Below are 19,401 nucleotides of genomic sequence, written 5' to 3'. Positions count from 1 at the left end.
CACTGAGTGTATAGCAATACATACGCAGCCTGCATTTACTATATAAACGTCATAATGTCTGTATGTTTTATGTCCCAATTGTAAATCGCAACGGAAGATGCTGGCACTATGTAAATGTTAAAGGTCGACACTGCCATGCTGTCGACATCTAACTGCAAACCTTAACATCAACATATTTACTATGCCAATATCATAACATTCAACATTGTGGTGCTGACATTATGAATTTTCGACAAAGAGAATGTATGTCAGTGTATAGTCAAATAAAGTTCGCCCGGAATATGAAATAACATGAAATGTCATTGCACAGTATGTTTTATCTTTTTAAAGTGGATTACGGGTTTGCAAATATATTTTGTGGTGTTAATGTATACTTTGACAAAAAAAAATCTCATTTTATGGCTAAATTTATATATGGATTTGCCAACACGATTCATATTTGCAAAACGGCTTTAAAAAATATATTTTTATTTATTTATTAGGTATAAGGTAGACACAATGGTGTGCTTACTATACCGGAAACGTCATGCTGGTTTAAGTAACAAATGTGGCAGCACCAGCCCACACGTCAACTTCAAATTGATCGGAATGGATATTGTGTTTCAGGGGCTAAAATGCAGATTTGATTATAGATGATTTATAATATACGATATGATGATAGAACACTATCGAAATCTTGATATTAACCTGATGCTGTAAGACATTGTTGTTATTACCCGAGTGCCACCGACTGCTATGCATATATTTGGACCCCGATTTGGGAACATTAGAGAGGGCACCAGAGCGATCAGTGCATTATTGAATGATTGTGCTGCCATTGGGACTGTATTCTATTCTATATAAAAAAAGTATATTTATTATATAAAACATCTATTATCAAATGTGCATTTTAGCCACTGAAACAGTGGTAATTTTGTAGACAAAAATTTTTACTGCAAGTATTTGACGACTACAGTTTATTTCAGGACTAAAATTAGAGTAACTTAGAGTAAAATGAAAACTGACTAAATCTTAACTAAAACAAAGCAAAAAAAAAAAGCACCTGAGACCAAAACTAAATTTAAAATCCTTGTCAAAATTATCATTGGAAGTAGAGTTTTATATTTTTAAAGAGCAATTGTGTGTTTGAGATATTTGGCGAATATAAATATGATGTTAGCTGCTATGAAGGAAATAGGATTGTGTATTGCACTTGTTTGTTCTAACAAACTTAAGGCATTAATTTGTATACGATATACAGGAGCACTGCGGTAAGTCAGACTCAGTTTGTAACACATTCTCAGCCTACTAAGCCTAGACTACTAAAAACATAGTTAAAAGGTATTCAAACTTCAAGAGAATTTTAGAGAAATGTTCTTCAGCAAAATCCATTACAATATCATTAAAATGTTATGACTAAAACATTGACAAAAATTAGACTAAAATGAAAAACGGAGATCAACTTACTAAATCTTGACTAAAATGAAGTAGTAGTAATAATAATAATAATAATAAAGACTAAAATGTGACTTTAAACCAACTACAATTTTAAATAAGCGACTAAGACTAAATTGATAATCCTTGCCAAAATTAACACTGCCTGAAACACATTAATTAAGATCAATCACAATTGATTTCAATTGACATTTAGTAAATATACCCCACAGACTTAAGCTGGTCATACGCCTTAAGATTTTTTTCCAACTAACTGATTGGGAGCAAATGACTGTCATCTATTTGCTCCCAAACACTGAAAAACTGACAAAACTGGTCATTCTGACAAACTGGTTAAATCCATTTAATTTTAGGAGAAAATTGTCTATTGTACTTTACTCCCATCCATTACCAGATTTTTGTTCCAACCAGCGAATTGGTTGGTTGGACAGAAAATCTTTAAGTGTATGGCCAGATTAAGATTTTGAAAATAAGTCAACGATCAATACATCAATACATTAACATATATGATGTTCTGTAAATCCATGTTACATTAATATTTGTGCTTATTTTGGAATATATACATGTATTTTTTGCACATCGGAATTATTTTCAGCAGGGCAGCTACACTTTTTTGTTTTTCTAATAGAAAAAGCTGTATTTTAAAAAATAAAATTTGCAGCTCTAATCTTAACCTGTTAAATTAGAAATGAACTCCTTAATTATGTACATTTCAAATAAAAACAATGTTAATATGACTGTCAGGATATTTGATTATTTCATGCTTGTACTAAGTGCTCCTTGTACCTTACCTTCTGTTTTGTACAGATTTCAGGATTTCTCTGTCTTGCAAGCTCCATACAGACTTCAGTTTCCAAGCTGCAGCATGTGTCTGTGTAATACCACTTTTACACCAAGTTCCTGGGTCTGACCGAGGACTTGACCATGGTTCAGAGCCAGGTCAGACCCGGGACTCACCCCATTTATACCGCAGTGCCGATCCAGGATATTCCCAGATCGGCACCGTTTACACTGCACCCGGGTGCAGTGTCTTGTGGGCCGGCGCTTAGAGATGATGTCATCTCCAAGCACCGGGTAATCTTGCAGACCGGTGCTCCGGAGCATCACGCTGGAGGCAAGCCCAGCAATCTGGAAGCTGCTGTGCTGCCCCCAGCCTCCGGCCCTTCCAGGCACCAGACATGGCACTGCTGTCTGCATAAACAGCATGTGCCATGTCCCCAGCCGCTGCATGGCAACCAGCATGGCGCTGCGGTATGCATAGAAAGCATGCGCCGTGACCCCCAGCCTCCAGACTGCCCGCCGGACACTGCGGTACAGGAGGTTTGCCATGCTGTAAATTGGTGCCAGGTCGGCTGACCCTGCATACCCACTTACACAGCCTCTTACCCATGTACAACCTTGCTTACAAGTCGGGTTGGATTCCCGGGAAAATGGACCTGGGGTTTAGGAGAAGGACCCTTTTACACCGCCTGAAGTTCCGGGATTTTGCGTGCTCCTGTGCAAAATCCCAGGATATTTCAGGCAGTGTAAAAGGGGTATTACTCTCTCCTGATTAAGCCACCTGTTTTGGTTTCCCTTGTGTGAGTAATCAGCAGGATCTTGTGTACAGCTTCTGGTATCTCTGTTCATTATGTTCACAAGAAGTTCCAGCAGCCATGTTTCCTGGTCAGCTGATCAGACTATTCACCAGTAGGAGTGCTGGTTACCCTTAGGTAGTCTGCCATTGGTGGAAGGAGTCAGCTGAGACTCCTTCCACCAATGGCAGACTACCTAAGGGTATAAACCAGGTCTCCAGGAACAGTAAAGGGCCCGTGCAACTACTTACATAGTTAGTGTGACAAGTGAACTTGCTTTGATTCTTCTGCGTAGCATATCTTCAGATGGTAACCAGGCCAGTCCAGCTTATACTCAGCCGGTAGTCAGTCCGGTCCAGTCTGGTCCAGCAGCATCGTTTCAGCTGGTAGTCAGTCTGGTCCAGCAGCATCTCTTTAGCCAGTAGTCAGTCTGGTCTAGCAGCATCTCTTCAGCTGGTAGTCAGTCTAGTCCAGCAGCATCTCTTCAGCCAGTAGCCAGTCCAGCAGCATCTTTTCAGCCAGTCCGGTCCAGCTGTATTCCTCAGCCGGTAGCCAGTCCGGTCCAGCAGCATCTCTTTAGCCGTTAGCCAGACTGGTCCAGATGTATTCCTCAGCTGGTAGCCAGTCTGGTCCAGCAGCAGCAGTCCAGCCGTATTCCTCTGCCGGTAGCCAGTCCGGTCCAGCAGCATCTTTTCAGCAAGTAGCCAGTCCGGTCTTGCTTTATTCAGCCAGTAACCAGTCCGGTACATTTACCACTTATTCATAACCTTGAATTCATGCCAAAGGCAGGTCTTACTGCTACCCAAATCCCATGCGAAAGAGCTACAGTATATACAGCCTCCTGGACTCTAACTCCAAGCCTCAGACCCTGGATGTTGGTCGCCACCTGACCCAGGTAACCTTGTGTACCACACCATGACAACAACAAGATATAGTATCTTGTGGTTACTCAGAATATGGCAATAGCTTAGCACAATAAAGAACATTTAAAAAGTTAATCTGGGTACACACCTATACTGTCTAGGTACAGTAAGACCCGTTATCGGGTAATGAGGCCATAGATTGGACACAACATTAAGAGTGTGTACCCAGCTATAGTCTTTGGAAAATAATAGCAAGCATCTGATTGAATTACTTTAAGGGCATAAAAGAGTAAAAAATAGAAAAATCGGGTGGAAGAGTGTCATAGAGGAGTAAAACACAGTGTGACGACACAGTTGGCACATCGTGTCACACAGTGGTAAAAGATACGCAATTACTTTCCTAGCCTTGGTCCTACCCATGGACTCCACTAATTACCGATATGTTATTAGTTATATGCTATGCAATATCGTATTGTATTGTGTTATTATATTGTACAGTTATATGTAATCTGGTATATTTGGAATATGTATTTTTATTTGGTTATACTGTGTTCAATGTGTGTAATTGTTAACAGGAATAAGTCTAGGCCATACATCAGACCAACTTTTCTCCAAACCTCCAACTTATCAGCCCAACTAAAACAGTGCCCCAACAAAATTAGAAATTACCATACAGGTCAAGGCGCTTTGATATTACAAGTATACAGTGGCATATGTAGATTCCATCGGTTCAGAAGCTACTTAAAACAACAGATAAAACACCATCATAGTGTAAAAGTATAACATGAACTAACATTCAACCATAAATGTGTTGGACTCGTACCCTAACTTATAGTCTACTATAAGGTGGAGGGTACGGGAGGATACGTGGATCACTCACCTGCTTGCATGACGGTTCCTGGGGACGCCTGGATCAGTTCATTATATGCTTGGGATCTTTCTACATCTGGTGAGAGTCCACTATCTACCCAAGTCTGTTTTTATTGGATGTTTTTAATAAACAGGGTTACACTATTTGGAGTCTCTTTCCATTTCTATATTGTGAACACCTTGTTTAGAGAAGACTTCCGGTTCTGAGGAAGATTGGAAAAAGGATTGGGATTTACCACTCTGTTGGCCCACCCCCCAAGCAAAGCGATTTATGTCTACTATCAAGTAGACTATAAGTTAGGGTACGAGTCCAACACATTTATGGTTGAATGTTAGTTCATGTTATACTTTTACACTATGATGGTGTTTTATCTGTTGTTTTAAGTAACTTCTGAACCGATGGAATCTACATATGCCACGGTATACTTGTAACATCAAAGCGCCTTGACCTGTATGGTAAGTTCTAATTTTGTTGTTTCTTGTAAGTGTTGGTGACACTTATTACTATTAGGACACGGGCTGCTAGTAGCGCACAGTTTGTGACCACAAATTTTTGTTTGTAGTTAAAACAGTGCCCCACACATCTAACCAACTTTTCATCAGACCAGCCAACCTGCAAACTTTTTTTAATAGACCAGCCAACTTCTGTCCAACTTGTGATGTCACAGAAGTAGGCGGACAGTGTCTGCCTGTTTGAATATTTAAAAAAAAAAAACAGAACCGACATGTTTATTTCAGTGAAACTGAGCTTTTCAAACCTCATTGTGGATACATTTTTAACTGCCATGGGGAGGGTTCATTGAATCCCCAGTGAGAGTCCAGAATATGAGTAAAAGGTAAGTGTATAAAGGAGTCTGAAATATCCTGATTGATATGCTGATTACACAAACACTTAAGGAAATTAGAAAAAAGTTTTTTTTACAAAAAATATTTTGCTTTCAAAAGATAAACACAATAGAAACCTCCTATTACTTGAAAGAGCACCGAATTAATCCAGAGAGGGATTTGTTCCCCCCAAATATTATGGAGTGATTGTGCTACTGGAACAGAAGACTACATTTACAATGAAGTGTACACAGTTAATGACTGAAATCCAAAATCAATATTATAATTGTTGATCTTCTGGAAACAAGATGCTAGATACAATTGTAGCCAAAACGCATGTATACAAAAATTACTATAACAAAAAAACAGTATTATTGCTCAGGTCTCATGAAATTGGAGAAAGGATACAACTGTAGCCAAAGTTAGCATATTTCATGAAACTGCTACAGTATGTATAACCTGAAATATTGTAGCCAGTTTATGAAACAGAAACCAGGTTGCCAATTTACAGAGATACAGTACAATAATAGTGAATGTGTATATTCAAAGATTATTATATTACACTGGCAGAACTGCCTCTAAAATCTCATGGAACTAGACAGAGGAATACAGTTATAGCTAAGGTTGCATATTTCACAAGAACTGTTTCAATATGTGTAACTTGGAATACTGAAGCCAAACTGTGAGTAGGAGACCAGGTAAATGGTTAATAAAACATTTGGTTCATTTGTAATATAAATAATTGTGCCTTGAAAATGTAGATATTACATGTATTAAATTACCTAAAAATATAGGCACTATAAGGAGTAGAGAAAAAACTGATAATGGTAAAGATTTTTTTTTAAATATAAATTTAAGTGCATGCAAGTAGCTTTAAGTTAGGTAAGCTAAAATAGGTGTAGAGAACAGATAATTAGTTACCACCTCTGGTACTGGTATAATAGGGACTTCAAATCCTAAATGCGGAGCTGTGGAGATTGTCCGCTGCTCTGAGACCTTCGGCAATGTGCTGTCCATTTAGAGAAAGGCGATCATCTAAGCCGTGACACAGAGAGAGTCGGGCAACATTGCCGCTGCTGCTCCTGGATGTCGGATGCAGACCCACAGCTGCTGCCGTCACCGCTATGCAGGACTTGGATGACGGCAGTGACCTTGATGACGACAGTGAGGTGGACCCTGCGTCTAGAGAGAGATGGCAGCGGAGAGGTGTACCCTGGACCATGCAGCTGGAGCAGGATCGCAGCAGGCGGCTGGACTCTCCCAGCGGGACCTGCACTGCAGCGGTGATGCCGGGGGATGGGGGCGATTGCGGGTTCCAACAGGTGAAGAGGGCAGCACTATCTCTGCTGGCCTTCCACTCGCTCTGCTGCCACTGATACCGGGTTGACAGGGGCAGCCTGGCAGCAGGCTCCTGTACCACTTCTTCCTGCTGCCACTTCTGGGAGTACCTGTGTGAAAGGGGCAGCCCGGCAGCAGTAACTGCCAGTAGCTACCCCTGAACTTCCTCCCGGCTCCCGCTCCACAGTGCTGCTGCTGCCAGGGATCCTGGGCTGACCCTTTGGCAGTGATGGTGACAGAAGTAGGCAGACGCTGACGGCCAGTGTCCACCTACTTATCGTTCAGTTGGGGGCAGTGGCGTAAGTTTGTCCCAGTTTCCCGGAGGCAAGAAAAATATTGGTGCCCCCCCCCCCCCTATATATAATCCGTGACCCAATAAGATGCCGTTTATGAGATCCGAGTAAAACCGAACCCGCTCATCTCTAATTCTAGTCACTCACAATGCTGATTATTTCTCTGACAATTAATTTGCAAGTGTCATATCCAGGATTAGAACCCACAACCTATTACACTGGAAGCATGCACCTTATTGATGGAGTTATTGTCTCTTGCATAGGAAGTATGAGAATTCTAACTATATGAAGTTACTTGTCATTGTCAGAGAAATAACTGCATATACAGTAGTTAGAATTCTCATGTTTCCTTTATAGGAGCAAATAGCTTCATCAGTAAGGTGTCTGCTTCCAGTGTATCTATAATAAAGAGGGGGTGATTTGTAAGGTGTAGTGACTAGTGGGGAAGTCTGCTACGGAAGAGATACCGGCTGCTGTCAATTAACTTAATTGATTAATGTCGCTGAATACATGGAACAGGAGGAGAGGTGCCCCCCTTCAAAGCAGGAGCCCGGCGGCAGCTGACTCCGTTGCCTCCCAGAGTTCTGCCTCTGGTTGGGGGGGAAAGTTCCCCCTACACCTGAACGATTAGTTGGGAAAATCAAACAGGTTTGATTTTCCCTACTAGTTGGACAAACCGTTTCTGGCCGTTTTTCAGTGTGTGGGAGCCAACGGCTGATTATTGTTTGCTCCCACACACTGCCAGATTATCGTTCAAACCAGTCAACAAGTTGGCTGGTTGGAATAATATCGTCCTGATGTTTGGCTAGCATTATTTAATATAGTTAAAACAATTCATTGTAATCTATGTCCCCTAGCTATACAATCAGATGTGATTAGAATGAGGATGTTAAATAGTAAACAGTTTCTGTATGGGCCTGCAGGTAAACTGATCCTATACACCCCATTGTGTACAGGAGCCCAGACACCTCGTCTCCACTCCTCTGTGACATCCTGACTGACCTGCTTGTGTGATGAATAGACAGGGGAGGGTATAACAAAGGGAGTGACCTCTACTGGTGGGGGAGAGATCGGCGCAGAATGTCAGAGAGTAGATGTACTTATGGAGTGCAGGCATTGTGGTGCCGTCAGTGGTGCGAATCCATGGTAAAGGAAACTATGTGAGCTGGTATCCCAGGCCAAGGGACACAGCACTACTGCTGACATGTAACAGCAGGAGACCGCAGGCATCTGTAATCACATACTACTGTGGGGACTTAGTAAGTAAGATACTATCCTAGCTTGTAATTGTTAATGTTAAAGTGTACTGTGTGTGTATATTTACAATAAAGGGCATTTGCCACTTTACTAAACTGTATGCCTCAGTGATCAGAGAATCCGTATCCTCACACACAGTACTGTGCAAAAGTTTTAGGCAGGTGTAGAAAAAATGCTGCAAAGTAAGAATGCTTTAAAAAATTGAAGTGTTAATAGTTTATCAATTAGCAAAATGCAAAGTGAATGAACAGAAAAGAAATCGAAATCAACTCAATGTCATTTGGTGTGACCACGCATTGCCTTCAAAACAGCATCAATTCTTCTAGGTACACTTGCACAGTTTCTCTGACGTCCTAGTGGATGCTGGGAACTCTGTAAGGACCATGGGGAATAGACGGGCTCCGCAGGAGACTGGGCACTCTAAAAGAAAGATTAGGTACTATCTGGTGTGCACTGGCTCCTCCCTCTATGCCCCTCCTCCAGACCTCAGTTAGAATCTGTGCCCGGCCAGAGCTGGGTGCTCCTAGTGGGCTCTCCTGAGCTTGCTAGAAAAGAAAGTATTTGTTAGGTTTTTTATTTTCAGTGAGATCTGCTGGCAACAGACTCACTGCTACGTGGGACTGAGGGGAGAGAAGCAAACCTACCTGCTTGCAGCTAGCTTGTGCTTCTTAGGCTACTGGACACCATTAGCTCCAGAGGGTTTGAACACAGGGCCTGACCTCGATCGTCCGTTCCCGGAGCCGCGCCGCCGTCCCCCTTGCAGAGCCAGAAGACAGAAGAGAAGCGATGAAATCGGCGTCAGAAGACTCCTGTCTTCATTAAGGTAGCGCACAGCACCGCAGCTGTGCGCCATTGCTCCCTCAGCACACAACACACTCAGGTCACTGTAGGGTGCAGGGTGCTGGGTCGGGGGGGGGGGGGGGGGGGGCGCCCTGGGCAGCAATTATAATACCTTTTGGCATAAAATACACATAATACAGTCTGACAACTGTATATGTGTAAAAAACCCCGCCATTAAGTTACATAAAACGCGGGACAGAAGCCCACCGCTGAGGGGGCGGGGCCTTCTTCCTCAGCACACCAGCGCCATTTTCCCTTCACAGCTCCGCTGGAAGCAGCTCCCCAGGCTCTCCCCTGCAGTATCCTGATACAAGAAGGGTAAAAAAGAGAGGGGGGCACATAAATTTAGGCGCAAATAAGATATTTAAGCAGCTATTGGGTAAATAACTTTTTATAGTGTAAATCCCTGTGTTATATAGCGCTGTGGTGTGTGCTGGTATACTCTCTCTCTGTCTCCCCAAAGGACTTTGTGGGGTCCTGTCCTCAGTGTGAGCATTCCCTGTGTGTGTGCGGTGTGTCGGTACGGCTGTGTCGACATGTTTGATGAGGAGGGTTACGTGGAGGCGGAGCAGGGGCAGATAAGTGTGGTGTCGCCCCCGAAGGGGCCGACACCAGATTGGATGGATATGTGGAAGGTCTTAACCGACAGTGTCAACTCCTTACATAAAAGGTTCGATGACGCAGCAGCCTTGGGACAGCCGGGGTCTCAGCCCGCGCCTGCCCAGGCGACTCAGAAGCCGTCAGGGGCTCATAAACGCCCGCTAGCTCTGATGGTAGACACAGATGTCGACACGGAGTCTGACTCAAGTGTAGATGAGGATGAGACAAATGTACAGTCTACAAAAGCCATCCGATGCATGATTACTGCAATGAAAGATGTATTGCACATTTCTGATATTAACCCGGTTACCACCAAGAGGGGTATTATGATTGGGGAGAAAAAGCAGCCAGTGACTTTTCCCCCATCTGATGAATTAAATGATTTGTGTGAAGAAGCGTGGAGTTCCCCTGATAAGAAACTAGTGATTTCTAAGAGGTTACTGATGGCGTACCCTTTCCCGCCAACGGATAGGTTACGTTGGGAAACATCCCCTAGGGTGGACAAGGCGCTAACACGCTTATCTAAAAGGGTGGCACTGCCGTCTCAGGATACGGCCGCCCTAAAGGATCCTGCGGATAGAAAGCAGGAAGCTATCCTGAAGTCTGTGTATACACACTCTGGTACTCTACTGAGACCTGCTATTGCTTCAGCCTGGATGTGTAGTGCTGCAGCAGCATGGACTGATACCCTGTCAGACAACATTGATTCCCTCGACAGAGATACTGTTTTGCTAACCATCGAACATATAAAAGACGTCGTCTTATATATGCGGGATGCCCAGAGGGACATTTGCCTGCTGGCATCTAGAATTAATGCAATGTCCATTTCTGCCAGGAGAGTATTATGGACTCGGCAGTGGACAGGTGATGCTGATTCTAAAAAACACATGGAGGTTTTGCCTTATAAGGGTGAGGAATTGTTTGGGGACGGTCTCTCGGACCTCGTATCCACAGCAACTGCTGGGAAGTCGACTTTTTTACCTCAGGTTCCTTCACAGCCTAAGAAAGCACCGTATTATCAAGTGCAGTCCTTTCGGCCTCAGAAAGGCAAGCGGGTCAGAGGAGCATCCTTTCTGGCCAGAGGCAAGGGTAGAGGAAAGAAGCTGTACCAGGCAACCAGTTCCCAGGAACAAAAATCCTCCCCTGCTTCCACTAAGTCCACCGCATGACGTTGGGGCTCCACAGGCGGAGCCAGGTGTGGTGGGGGCGCGTCTCCGAAACTTCAGCAACCAGTGGGTTCGCTCACAAGTGGATCTCTGGGCTGTACAAATTGTATCTCAGGGATACAAGCTGGAGTTCGAGGCGACTCCCCCTCGCCGTTACCTCAAATCAGCCTTGCCAGCTGCTCCCAGGGAAAGGGAGGTAGTACTGGCGGCAATTCACAAGCTGTACCTCCAGCAGGTGATAATCAAGGTCCCCCTCCTTCAGCAGGGCAGGGGTTACTATTCCACAATGTTTGTGGTACCGAAACCGGACGGTTCGGTGAGACCCATTCTGAATTTAAAATCCTTGAACACTTATATAAAGAAGTTCAAGTTCAAAATGGAATCGCTCAGGGTGGTTATTGCAAGCCTGGAAGAGGGGGATTTTATGGTGTCGCTGGACATCAAGGATGCTTACTTGCATGTCCCCATTTACCCACCTCACCAGGAATACCTCAGGTTTGTGGTACAGGACTGTCATTACCAATTCCAGACGTTGCCGTTTGGTCTCTCCACGGCACCGAGAATATTTACCAAGGTAATGGCCGAAATGATGATACTCCTTCGGAAGAAGGGAGTTATAATTATCCCGTACTTGGACGATCTCCTCATAAAGGCGAGGTCCAGAGAGCAGTTGTTGGTCAGCGTAGCACTCTCTCAGGAAGTGTTGCAACAGCACGGCTGGATTCTGAATATCCCAAAGTTGCAGCTGATTCCTGCTCTTCCTGGGTATGATTCTGGACACAGAACAGAAGAAGGTGTTTCTCCCGGTGGAGAAGGCCCAGGAATTGTCATCTCTGGTCAGGGACCTCCTGAAACCAAAACAGGTGTCGGTGCATCACTGCACGCGAGTCCTGGGAAAGATGGTGGCTTCTTACGAAGCAATTCCCTTCGGCAGGTTCCATGCAAGGATCTTTCAGTGGGATCTGTTGGACAAATGGTCCGGATCGCATCTTCAGATGCATCGGTTTATCACCCTGGGTGTCTCTGCTGTGGTGGCTGCAGAGTGCTCATCTTCACGAGGGCCGCAGGTTCGGCATTCAGGACTGGGTCCTGGTGACCACGGATGCAAGCCTCCGAGGATGGGGGGCAGTCACTCAGGGAAGAAACTTCCAAGGACAGTGGTCAAGTCTGGAGACTTCACTACACATAAATATACTGGAACTAAGGGCCATTTACAACGCCCTGAGTCAAGCAGAGCCCCTGCTTCAAAACCACCCAGTACTGATTCAGTTAGACAACATCACGGCGGTCGCCCATGTAAACCGCCAGGGCGGCACGAGAAGCAAGATGGCAATGGCAGAAGCCACAAAGATTCTTTGATGGACGGAGAATCACGTGCTAGCACTGTCAGCAGTGTTCATTCCGGGAGTGGACAACTGGGAAGCAGACTTCCTCAGCAGGCACGACCTCCACCCGGGAGAGTGGGGACTTCATCAAGAAGTCTTCACACAGATTGTAAATCGCTGGGAACTGCCACAGGTGGACATGATGGCGTCCCGCCTCAACAAAAAGCTAAAAAAATATTGCGCCAGGTCAAGGGACCCTCAGGCGATAGCTGTGGACGCACTAGTGACACCGTGGGTGTACCAGTCGGTTTATGTGTTCCCTCCTCTTCCTCTCATACCCAAGGTACTGAGGATAGTAAGAAAGAGAGGAGTACAAACTATACTCATCGTTCCGGATTGGCCAAGAAGAACTTGGTACCCAGAACTACAAGAAATTATCTCAGAGGACCCATGGCCTCTCCCTCTCAGACAGGACCTGTTACAGCAGGGGCCCTGTCTGTTCCAAGACTTACCGCGGCTGCGTTTGACGGCATGGCGGTTGAACGCCGGATCCTAACGGAAAAGGGCATTTCCAGATGAGGTGATTCCTACGCTGATAAAAGCTAGGAAGGATGTGACTGCCTGAAGTTCAGACGTTTGTTAAGGGAGTGCTGCATATTCAGCCCCCTTTTGTGCCTCCAGTGGCACCTTGGGATCTTAACGTTGTGTTGGATTTCCTGAAATCACACTGGTTTGAGCCACTTAAGACCGTGGAGCTAAAGTATCTCACGTGGAAGGTGGTCATGCTGTTGGCCTTAGCTTCGGCTAGGCGTGTGTCAGAATTGGCGGCTTTGTCATGTAAAAGCCCGTATCTGATCTTCCATATGGACAGGGCAGAATTGAGGACGCGCCCCCAATTTCTCCCAAAGGTGGTATCAGCGTTTCATTTGAACCAACCTATTGTGGTGCCTGCGGCTACTCGGGACTTGGAGGATTCCAAATTGCTGGACGTAGTCCGGGCTTTGACAATTTATGTTTCCAGGACGGCTGGAGTCAGGAAAACTGACTCGCTATTTATCCTGCATGCACCCAACAAGCTGGGTGCTCCTGCTTCAAAGCAAACTATTGCTCGCTGAATCTGTTGCATGATTCAGCTGGCACATTCTGCGGCTGGACTGCCGCATCCTAAATCAGTAAAAGCCCATTCCACAAGGAAGGTGGGCTCTTCTTGGGCGGCTGCCCGAGGGGTCTCGGCTTTACAGCATTGCCGAGCTGCTACTTGGTCGGGTTCAAACACATTTGCTAAATTCTACAAATTTGATACCCTGGCTGAGGAGGACCTTGAGTTTGCTCATTCGGTGCTGCAGAGTCATCCGCACTCTCCCGCCCATTTGGGAGCTTTGGTATAATCCCCATGGTCCTTACGGAGTTCCCAGCATCCACTAGGACGTCAGAGAAAATAAGAATTTACTCACCGGTAATTCTATTTCTCGTAGTCCGTAGTGGATGCTGGGCGCCCGTCCCAAGTGCGGACTCTCTGCAATACATGTATATAGTTATTGCTTCACTAAAGGGTTATTGTTATGAGCCATCCGTACAAGGAGGCTCAGTTGTTGTTCATACTGTTAACTGGGTATGGTTATCACAAGTTGTACAGTGTGATTGGTGTGGCTGGTATGAGTCTTACCCTGGATTCCAAATCCTTTCCTTGTTGTGTCCGCTCTTCCGGGCACAGTTTCCCTAACTGAGGTCTGGAGGAGGGGCATAGAGGGAGGAGCCAGTGCACACCAGATAGTACCTAATCTTTCTTTTAGAGTGCCCAGTCTCCTGCGGAGCCCGTCTATTCCCCATGGTCCTTAAGGAGTTCCCAGCATCCACTACGGACTACGAGAAATAGAATTACCGGTGAGTAAATTCTTATTTTTTGAAGGAATTCTGCAGGGAGGTTGCTCTAAACACGAGAGATCTTCTGTGGATGTATGCTTGCTCAAATCCTTCGGTCTCTTCATGTGATCCCAGAAAGACTTGATGATGGTGAGATCAGGCCTCTGTGGGGGCCATATCATCACTTCAAGGACTCCTTGTTCGTCTTTATGCTAAAGATAGTTCTCAATGACAGTGGCTGTATGTTTGGGGTCGTTGTCCTGCTGCAAAATACAGTTGGAGACAATCAGATGCCTCCCTGATGGTATTGCATGATGGTTAAGTACCTGCCTGTGAAAGGCGCGGCGGCTCTCACCAGCGCCCGACCGTTGCTAAGCAACAGTCGCGGCGCGTCATGTCCGCCGCGCCTCCTCCTCCGGATCCCCGCACAGTGCCTGGCAATGGGAGGACGCTGCGAGCGGAGAGCCGCTGGGTCCTTGGCAATGGGGACACCGGGCGCGGACAGCATTCCCTGTTGCCAGGCAATTAATCCACCTGTCAGTTTTGGGTCGTGCGGCAAGCAAGAGACTCATTAATTAAGGGTCTCTGCTGTGATTGGGGGAGTTTATTGTTATATTCTTCCTCAGTGCCTGACACAGACGCCGGTGATAGCTTATTGTGAGCTGCTTCCTGCCCTGGAGCGTTCCTGTTCTGGGATCCTGAGTTTTGTCTGCCTTTGATCCAGTTATCCTGTGTCCTGGTGTCCAGTGGTCTGTTGTCGGAATCCTGCCAGTTTTACTTTCCTGTGAGCCTGTGTCTACGGCTTTGGGGTTCCCGTCCCCCTGCCTGTATTTACACCGGTGTCGTGAGTAGCGGCTCTGCCGCACCTTACGGCCTTGGCCATATCTTTCCGTTACATTTGTTTTGAAGTTTTCTGCGGAGGTTTCTGCTTTGGCTGTCCTCGCCAGTATACGACGGTGTCATGTAGGCGTGTGGACAGCATTACCTTTGTTGTTGTTTGTCTTGGCGGCTGAGCCGCACATACTTTTGATGAGTTCTGTAGTGCCCCTAACTCTGTGTTTCCGTTTTTTAGTTAGAGGTTCCCCTTGTTATCACTCTGTCTCAGTTTACGCCTTGTCTCCAACTAAGGCCGGGGGGCATCGGAGTTGGGCAGACTTAATCCACCCTTCAAACGCAGCTGCCATGGGCCCAAGCAAACATAGTCTCGCAGGCGTAGACTGACCCCAAGGGTGAGACAACGGAGTCAGGGTTCCGTAGGGGTTGCTGCTGAACTTCAGGCAAACCACAGCATCACGTTCCTATGCTTGGGGCTTATCCACTCAGCCTCTTGAGTTCCAAGTACAGTGAACGTAACATTATCACCGGCCCAAAAAATTAAAACTGATATTAAAACCAGGGTGGCCTTGAAATTCTGTCCTCATGAACCCGTCAGTACATGACAGAATCCTTGCCAGGTTTTGGCCAATCAGATCCAGGAACTCACTCAGATGGTGCAGGATCTTACCCTTTGGGTGAGGTCGCAGGAGGACCTTTTACGAGCCTCCCCGAGTATGTCCTCTGAATCTAAGATGAACCTTCCTGATCGCTTTTTGGGTAACCGAAAAGATTTCTTTAACTTTCGGGAAGGCTGTAAATTTTATTTTCGTTTAAGGCCCCGGTCTTCAGGTACTTTATTTTTAGGTAATTTATTTAGGAAGGATAGAATGGGAAGAATAGGAGGAGGGGTAGCAATGTATGTGAAAAAAAGCATAAATGCTACTTTAATACAAAATGTTGAGGACAAAACTGAGGCCCTTTGGGTCACCACGGAAACTGGGGAGAAGGACATTATTCGCATTGGGGTGATCTATAGACCACCAGGCCAGGGGCAGGATTTGGACAGGAACCTATTGTTGGACATCTCTAAAATGGCTTTAAAGGGAGAAGTTATAATCATGGGAGACTTTAATTTACCTGATGTAAATTGGGAGGGGTCCTTTGCAAGTTCAGCTACAAGTGGCAAATTTCTAAATTCCTTACATGGAGCATCTCTCAAGCAATTGGTGAGGGAGCCCACTCGCAAAGACTCAATATTAGATTTGATTCTTACAAATGGTGACAGGATATCAGACATAAATGTGGGTGAGCACCTGGGATCCAGTGATCATCAAGCAGTATGGTTTAGTATAAAGACAGGATCCAACTCCTGTCACACAAAAACAAAGGTGTTGGATTTTAGAAATGCTGACTTTGCAAAAATGGGGAGATGTTTAAGTGATTCATTGGCGGACTGGAGGAACTTGGAAGGAGTGCAGGAGAGATTGGGAAAACTGAAAAGTGCAATAGTAAGGGCAACAGACCTTTGTATCAAAAGGGTTAGGAAAAGCACCAGGAAAAGGAAGCCAGTGTGGTTCACAAAAGAAGTATCAACTAGTGTGAAAGCAAAAAAGATGGCTTTTAGGAAATACAAACAGACTCAAAATAATAATGACAAAGAGGTGTATCTTGACAGACGGAAGGATGCTAAGAAAGTGATCAGACGTGCAAAGGCAGAAGCTGAGGAGACAATGGCCCAGTCGGTAGATAAAGGGGGCAAAACTTTTTTTAAGTATATAAATGAAAGGAGAAAATCAAATGGAGGAATAATAAGACTTAAGACAGAGAGTGAGAAGCTGGTGGAGGGAGACAAGGCAATAGCAGATCACCTAAATAATTATTTTTGCTCAGTATTTACTACAGAAGAAAGGAAGGGGCCCCAGTTATGTTGCAAGGACATTCATAAAAATAAGGTAGGTGAAAGTACATTTACAGAGGAGAAGGTCCTAACTGAACTTTTAAAACTAAAAGTGGATAAATCAATGGGGCCAGATGGGATACACCCAAGGATACTAAAAGAGCTAAAAGATGTGCTGGTGGCACCATTAACAGAATTATTTAACCAGTCACTAAATACAGGTGCCATTCCAGAGGACTGGAAAAGAGCAAATATAGTTCCATTGTACAAAAGTGGAAGTAAGGAAGAAGCAAGTAACTACAGACCAGTAAGCCTTACATCAGTAGTAGGGAAAGTAATGGAAAAACTACTAAAAGAAAGAGTTGTGGAATATTAAATCAAACAACTTACAGGATCCAAAACAGCATGGATTTACTGGTGGGAGATCATGCCAAACAAATCTTATTGACTTTTTTGACTCTGTGATGAAAATAATAGATCAAGGGGGAGCTGTAGATGTAGCATATCTAGACTTTAGTAAGGCATTTGACACTGTCCCACATCGCAGACTGCTAAATAAACTTGAAAGTGTGGGGGTGGATTATAGAATAGTTAAATGGATAAGAACCTGGTTGCAGGATAGGAAACAGACAGTTGTAGTAAATGGAGTGCAATCTATGGAGGGAAATGTTACCAGTGGAGTACCCCAGGGATCTGTACTCGGACCAGTTCTCTTTAATATCTTTGTTGGTGACATTGCAAATGGTATTGAAGGGAAAGTATGCCTTTTTGCAGATGATACAAAGATATGCAACAGGGTAGACACACCAGGAGGGGTAAAACAAATGATTGATGACCTAGCTAGGCTTGAAAAATGGTCAAGAACATGGCAACTACAGTTTAATGCTAAAAAATGCAAAATCATGCACTTGGGTCTCAAAAACCCAAAGGCTAAATATAGTATCAAGGGTACTATAATGGAAACTACTGAGGAGGAAAGGGATTTAGGAGTCACTATTTCAAGTGACTTAAAGGCAGGAAAGCAATGCAACAAAGCAATGAGAAAGGCAAGTCAGATGCTTGGTTGCATAGGGAGAGGAATCAGTAGCAGGAAAAGAGAAGTAATAATGCCACTGTATAGGTCATTGGTGCGGCCTCATCTGGAATACTGTGTCCAGTTCTGGAGACCATATCTCCAGAAGGATATAAATGCATTAGAGAGTGTACAAAGAAGGGCAACTAAAATGGTGCGCCATGCACATCACAAAACTTACCCAGAAAGGCTAAAAGATCTTAACATGTATAGTATGGAGGAGAGAAGGGAAAGGGGACACATGATAGAAACTTTTAAATATACCAAAGGTTTTAACAAAGTTCAGGAGGGAAACATTTTTCAAAGGAAGAGAAGTATTAGAACTCGAGGACATACACTGAAACTGGAGGGAGGCAGGTTCAGGGGAAATGTAAGGAAAAATTATTTCACAGAAAGGGTAGTGGATAAGTGGAATAGCCTCCCATCAGAGGTGGTAGAGGCTAAGACTGTAGAGCAATTTAAACATGCTTGGGAAATGGGCAGACTAGATGGGCCAAGTGGTTCTTATCTGCCGTCAAATTCTATGTTTCTATGTTTACTGAGTCCCAGCGGGTGGGTATAGTGATGTCCTTACTTCAAGGGGATCCACAAACCTGGGCCTTTGGGCTAAAACCCGATGACGCAGCCTTACTCACAGTAGATGCTTTTTTCAAGTCTTTAGGCCTTTTGTATGACAACCCTGACAGGGAAGCATCGGCTGAGAGCCACTTACGTGCACTAAAACAGGGTAAAAATCCCGCTGAGGCGTATTGTACAGAGTTTCGCCGTTGGTCAAATGACTGTGGCTGGAATGATCCTGCCCTGCGCAGTAAGTTTTGCCTCGGTCTGTCAGAAGTAATCAAGGATATTCTCATTCAGTATCCAGCTCCGGAGACTTCGGATAAGCTCATGGAGCTTGCTATCAAGATTGATCGCTGTCTCAGAGAGTGGAGGGCTGAAAGAGGGGCTAGTTTCAGGTCTAATCCATGTGTGTATGCTCTCTCTGAGGATGCCGAGGAGCCCATGCAAGTGGGTCTTTCCCAGCTCCAGAAGAGAGAACCAGAAGGCTAAATTTAGGGCTCTGCTTATATTGTAGTGGCAAGGGACATGCTGCGCACAGCTGCCCTAATAAACAGGGAAACACTCGGACCAAGTGAATTGTGAGGGGGTTCACTTGGGTCTGCAGTTAGTCTCCTCACATGATTCCTTGTTAGTGCCTGTTGAAATTTCTTCAGGAAGCCTCAGTTCTTTTGTTTCAGCCTTCATCGATAGTGGAGCTGCTGGGAACTTTATGGATGTTGCTTGGGCTCAGGCTCTGGGAGTTCCGCAGCTTCAACTAGATAGACCTATTACTATGCACGGACTAGACGGTGGTCCACTCTCTAACGG

Source organism: Pseudophryne corroboree, chromosome 10 (genome assembly GCF_028390025.1).
Source record: "Pseudophryne corroboree isolate aPseCor3 chromosome 10, aPseCor3.hap2, whole genome shotgun sequence".
NCBI classification, from domain to species: Eukaryota; Metazoa; Chordata; class Amphibia; order Anura; family Myobatrachidae; genus Pseudophryne; species Pseudophryne corroboree.
The sequence above is the reverse complement of the archived record's forward strand: the minus strand, read 5'-3'. Positions refer to the sequence as shown.